This window comes from Stegodyphus dumicola, chromosome X2 (genome assembly GCF_044657685.1).
Source record: "Stegodyphus dumicola isolate Sdum_Otavi_A_Nest chromosome X2, ASM4465768v1".
Classification (NCBI taxonomy): domain Eukaryota; kingdom Metazoa; phylum Arthropoda; class Arachnida; order Araneae; family Eresidae; genus Stegodyphus; species Stegodyphus dumicola.
The window spans coordinates 94,853,945-94,859,857 of NC_140781.1; the positions used below are offsets into that span (position 1 = coordinate 94,853,945).

Below are 5,913 nucleotides of genomic sequence, written 5' to 3' on the forward strand. Positions count from 1 at the left end.
GGTAAGCGAGCTTTAAGGGGATAGCAAGTATGCTAAATTTGAACTCTATGTTAAGTTTCTAATTTGCAAGTCCCGTATTCTTTTTGCTTGTTTGTTAATAATGTTTCTCTTCCTGAAAATTTGGGTTTCTTCTAGTTTTATTTTTTAATTTGGTTTAGTGCATTGTAGGTAACTTAAAATTTAAGCAGGTGCTAGAAAGTACCATCCTTTGGCAATACATTTCTCATTAGGTATCAAATTGTTAAACAAGCTGATGTGTTTAAATACAATTGTTTAATTTCCCAATTAAAGAACTGAAATATAAATATACGCAATGAGGTCCACACTGTAAAAAAAAAAACCTCGAAGTTAACAGACAAAAGTCTTGTATAGTTACAGAAATGCGAACAATTACGAAGGAAATACCTGTAACGAACACAGAACCAAACGAAACTGTAAACTCTACAGGAGTTTTTCAAGAAGTTTTGCTTGGATTTTGTCCGTAGCGTGTGATCACGTGGCTTAAAACGGCTGAGAGAGAAGAACCAATCAGGAAGAAGGTGGAAAAACAGCGTCTTAGCGGGAGAGTTCAATTCTTTGGTTCAACGATAGTCGCCATGTTAGCCATTATTTTTGCTATGGTCGAGGTAAGTTCGAAATAGTGTTTGACGTGTATTTTACTAATTTTATGTAATGTATTTGTTATGTTCTTTACACTATCTATAATTAAATTCTTTTAATGTTTAGCTTATAATTCTAATGCTCCTAAATAAACCTGTGTTGAATTATTGTTAGAGTTCAAATCACACATCAATCACTTGTGTTCCATTTAGTAAAATAACAACTTTTATTCGTTACATCTGCAGGTGTCAGCAGTTAAACTGCTCATATTTATAAACAGAAACAAATTTGTTAATATGTTAGTTTAAAAACAAATAAGCTTAATATTAATGTTCTATCTATAGTCTAATAATTTCTCATGTTAAATATTTATGTATCTTTTAAAACATATCGCGTTAGAATATTCATATTTTTCATTTTGTTGACAGATGTAACATTATTATTCCATACATGTTATCATTAATCCCAGCGTGAACTGCTTTAGAATATTTTTCAGAGCATTATTACACTATGCATGTTATTATTAATCTCAACGAAAAAGAAAAAATAAATGTAATATATTTAAAAAATTCGACAAAATAACTTAACATACATTAAAAATGGAATATCATTTCATTAATACATGCGATAAGTTCGCCTTAAAAGATTATATAGTCGGATAGCAATTGCATATTTGTAAAAGTATTCAATGTATATTATTTTTTGTGTTAAAGATAGTTTTAATCCAGGACAGTCTTTACCAACTTATAAAGCATCTATTAAGTTACATTATAACCAACATTTACAAAAGGCAATCGAAATGCCGTGACTTTGACATATTTTTAACTATGATGTAACATACTAGGAACATTAAAGAAAAAAAATTCTATTTTTTCCTTTATGCTTGTTGAAAAGTAAAATATTAATAAAATGGTACAACATTCATTCTAGTACTTACAATGTAAATTTACATATAAATTTACTATAAATTTTGGTGCAAAGTTCATTATAAAATGCATTTGCTAATATTTTATAGTTATAGCATTCAATATCAAATCATGGAAATATTAGTAATGATACGTCAGTTGCATATATTAATTTCAATACTCAGCTCAATGCCAAATTTCTTCTATATCTGAGATAACGTATTTTTTGAGAATAATTCTTTTGTGTCATCTTTTCATTTAAAAATATCTTTGAATTATTTTCAAAATTATCCTCATTAGAATGAATGTTGTTCTCTTTATTATGTTTGAAACTGCCGTTACGCTAAAAAATATATTCAGAAAACTATTTATTGCTGAATGTTTAAAATAAGTTCTACTGCTCCTTTTCGACAAAGAGTATCCATTTGAATTGCAGTTGGTTTTAATTAATCGTTGGTTGTATTTTTAAGAACTACTTGATAAAATTCAACAAATTAGTTCAATCTATGAGTTCATCTGAAAAACCTAAAATTTTTATTCCAATTCTGTCATGTGTATATAATTTCAAGAATGAAAAAGAATTACAAATTCACTATCCAACAATACTGAGTAATATGTTGTTGATATAGCCAAACTTAAAATGACCCATTTTAAAACCAGATTAAATAAATCATCGCATATTTTCGGTCATCGAATTTCTTTGGCGTTAAAAGTGTCATAGATTTAGTAAATCCAAGGGTCAAGGTAAGCTCAAATATTTTTTTTCATAGTTCATATTTGCTAAGTTATAAATTTTGCTGATGCAAAAGTTATGTAACTTATGCAAACATATGCTTAAAGTATTTGAACTAGTGTTGAAAAATCACTGGAATTTAAAATGTAATTGACAGTATGCCTTAAAGCTTGTTTTGGTAAAAGCATATTTATGGGTGCCCCTTGGCAAAATTTGGCGATTTTTGGCAGTACATGGATACCGAGTTTGTGCAATTCTTTGACCATGTTATTTTGGCTTGTGTAGCGACGATTTGTGTGCCAAAAACTGCCGCTACACGAAGACAGATTGCACATACTCGGTATCCATGTACACATCGACCTATTTTCACTTTAAAAAAAAATCTGTGAATTGTACAAACTTGGCATCGCGCACTCCCTTGACTTTATCTATGTACACATCTACCTATTTTCACTTAAGAAAACATTAGAGAATTGCACAAACTTGCGCTCCCTTGATAATACAGGGAGCACCCTTCAATATACTCTAACTGCTGTTTTTCATAAATTAAAACATTTTAGGCATTTAAGATATCTTCCTGTAAGTTACAACTAAATGAATGACTCTTAAGCATAAAAATTTCAAATTTTTATGCTTAAGAGTAGAAGGAGTTATACACTTTTTAAATAACAGTGTCAGAAAAATATACTTTTTAAAATATGTAAACCATTGTTTGAAGTATAGAAAAACCTTCCTTAGCAACTATACCTCTTTAAGTGATTATGTCAAGTATTCTGGTGATACAAACATTGATATTAATTATCACTGATAATCATGCTTTGTGAAGTAACCACCTCCATTAAATATCAAAATTGTACAAAATTATGGAAAAGTTATAGAGTGGTTTTACTGTATACTTAAAGTATATCATATCACTGTTAGATATTGATGATGTAAAAGATATTATCTAATCATAAATATTTCAAGCATTAAATAGCTTAGTGTAAGTCAATAAGTTTTCAGATTCTGACTTTGTACCCTGTCTTTCACTATGTAATATTTTTCTAGCAACTGTGCTAAGTACCAGTAAGTAAGTTTCTGTCTTAAATACCACTTAATGTAATCAGGTATCATTTGTTCTGTCTGTAAAACTTAATCGTAATAAGTGAACAAATGAATATCTGTAAAACTAAAGATGACACTCTATGTAAAAAATACAAGTATTAAAATGTCTATGAGAGGAACATTTAAAATATTAAATCCACGATCAATTTTTGCGACATCTAAGATAGAAAATACCCAAACTGACTAGTTAATTCAGAGGATGAATGTATGTAATATCATTGTTCATGTGTTTGTTAATTGTGTAAGTATTGAAGTTCATGCATTAATTGTTGATAACTATATTATTGGCCTTATATATATATATACTTGCATTTCAAAATTTTGTATATTTTGCCAGTGAGCTAAGTATTAAATGCTGTTACGTATAAGTTCATATTATGTGGAAAAGTAGTTTTTGATCTAACACTTTCTGAGAATTTTTTAATGTTGATCATCAAGCTTAAAGCATATGGCTGAAATTACCAGTATTAACCATAATTTAATTATTCTCCTGTTTCAGCGTTTCTCAAACTTTTTTCGAATAGAGATTATGTGAATTATCATAATTTGTGAATCACCTTGCTGCTGTTCCCTTCGAAAGCAATTTTTTAGCATATATTACTACTAGTACACTTATATTTTAATATATAATTAAAATCCGTTATATTTCATAATTAAGTCCATTGAAGAAAAGTTATATTTCTAATATTTCAAGATTATTAATGAGAAGGATGATTTGTAAATCTTGCATGGCTCTTCCATATTTGGATATATGATGGTAAGACCACAGTCTTAGTGGATATATGATAGTATATTTGGATATATGGTGGTAAGTACCACAGTTATAGTGCTTTAAATCCATCTTTTACTGCTAAGACTGAGTGGGAAGTCTGTAAGTAGGGTAACCAATAATAAATTTCATAAAATGTCTATCTTACGAGAAAAGGTGATAGATGATTGTCATATGTAACTTTTTAAACTCTGAGATTTTTCAACTAAATTTTTTTGTCTCCTTTGGAAACTTCGGAGGACCATGAGGGCAAGCTGTATGATCCACAGATTGAGAAGTGCTACCTTAATACATTTCAATTTCTAGAGAAATTAATCTTAAAAAAAATCTGATCATTATTAAAACTACTTTACAGATTTATTTTATATTACAAATAAATATAGTAAATATCTAATAAACCTCAAATCATTTTCTGCAATATTTCTGAATTATTTAAATTTGTACTGTTTTTGCTTCAAAAATGGATGATACATGCAATTTATGATTTCATGAAAGGACCAAAAGGAATCTTGTTTGCAATTTAATTATTTAATTTAAAAAAAGATTTAAATCATTTGGAATATGTGCAAGTGCATGCAATTATTATGAAGAGATTCTAAATTAAAATGTCACATAACAAATTTAGAATATGTTATGTACTTCTAACGAATGTGATTTTTTCTTTATTTAGGAGCCATTCTTTGAATCCTAAGAAGAAGAGGACTGCACCTTCACAACTAATAATAATGAGAAGAATAATTAAAAATAACAATAATATAAATTTTACCTATTTTTTTATTTTATTTTCCTTTTGGATAGTTTTCAAATAAAAATAAACCTATTTTTGTTTCTATATTCTGTGTATTGGAATAAAGAGTCGAAATCCATTGCAATATCCAATATTTTCAAAATATGATATTTTTTGAAATAAAATATATGATTATGGAATATTACGTTAAAATGAAATGGTTCCTTATGTAACCTGTATGTTACACTAAAAGGCTTCATCGAATACTTGTAAAGTAATGAGCAAATACTAAGTTAATATCTTGTGTGAATGAATATTATCTTACAGAATTTTTTATTCCATAAAAATCTATCTAAAAATATAATTTTGTTGAATGAAGATTTAAACATTTTTCCCGAAGATTTAAAAAGTCGTTTGAAATAATGATAACAAAAACATTAATCTGAACCATTTAATAAATGAATAGAAAATTTTGAGAACAATTAAATCATCCACAGGAATTTTGAAATAATCATCGTATTTTTGACATCAGTTAAAGAAAGAAAATCTGAGTCATTTTGATTATAGTGATAAATTAGTTCCATTAATAGTAGGATAGAAAATTAAAATTTTAAGGAGCCATTATGCGTTATCAATTTTTCATTAAAAAATTTTTAGTTTATTACTACTATCATATCAATTATTAATGCTGAATTCTTTATCTTCAGTTTTTACATTCTTTTCTTAATTTTCTAGGCATAGCAGAGAAAAATATAATTATAGGATCAAGGCATTTCCAAATACATTATATTTTCTTCCTTAAATTTTTAAGATCATTCTATATTCATCATGTATTATAGACACAGTATCAGGGGATTCTGTTCAATTTTTCAGTTAGAATTTGGGACAAAGTTGTGAAGTCATACCTACATTAAATGCTTGAATTGATTATTTGAAATATGACAAAGCAAGAGAGGGCCATCTGTCCAAGGAAAGGAATATTTTAAGGAAACCTTCATGTTACACAAACATTTACACAGGCAGCCCATTCTCTAGGATTTAAATCTAGAGCCAAATGCTAGTGTTCAGCTTACTG

General features: G+C 27.8%; 1 long non-coding RNA gene across 1 annotated transcript; it reads left to right on the plus strand.

Annotated features, from left to right (window-relative positions):
* Positions 1-540: 540 nt before the first annotated feature.
* Positions 541-4,983, plus strand: LOC146992826 (uncharacterized). Its single transcript, XR_015039218.1, has 2 exons — positions 541-626; positions 4,782-4,983. It is a non-coding gene; the product is annotated as an uncharacterized LOC146992826 (long non-coding RNA).
* The last annotated feature ends 930 nt before the right edge of the window (positions 4,984-5,913 follow it).